Genomic DNA, 389 nt, shown 5'->3' with positions numbered 1-389 from the left:
GCTGGAACATCCCCAACCCCTGCCTGTCTTCACCATACCCATGGGCTCTCTGTAGCTCAATCTAAAGCCTCTCTCCTCCCAGAAGGTGTCCCTGGTCACTCAACCCCACTGGGTGTCTCCTGGCCACTGGTCATGTGCGACCCATGCTGCCTCTTGCTTTATAGTGTTCTTACATGATTATTTTCTCAGAAATTTGTCTCTTCCCTCATCCCCGACAGAGATTATAAATTTTGAGAGACTGTGTCATATTCATTTTGTGCCTTCACAGACCTGGGCAGACAGCAAAGCGCACACGTATTTTCTGATTACCTAAATACGTCAGAGCAAAACTTGGGCCTTCGCATCTACTACACCTCCGGGATGGAGACGGCATGCTACCTCTGCATCCC

General features: G+C 49.6%; 1 protein-coding gene across 5 annotated transcripts in view; it reads right to left on the bottom strand.

The window, feature by feature from the left end:
- FLCN (folliculin) overlaps positions 1-389 on the bottom strand; it is a 22,555-nt gene that overhangs the window by 4,869 nt on the left and 17,297 nt on the right. The gene's annotated exons all lie outside the window — the stretch shown is intronic.

The sequence above is a fragment of the Pteropus vampyrus genome, unplaced genomic scaffold (assembly GCF_000151845.1).
Source record: "Pteropus vampyrus isolate Shadow unplaced genomic scaffold, Pvam_2.0 Scaffold44, whole genome shotgun sequence".
In the NCBI taxonomy this organism is placed as follows: domain Eukaryota; kingdom Metazoa; phylum Chordata; class Mammalia; order Chiroptera; family Pteropodidae; genus Pteropus; species Pteropus vampyrus.
This window is presented reverse-complemented; position numbering and strand designations above follow the sequence as displayed.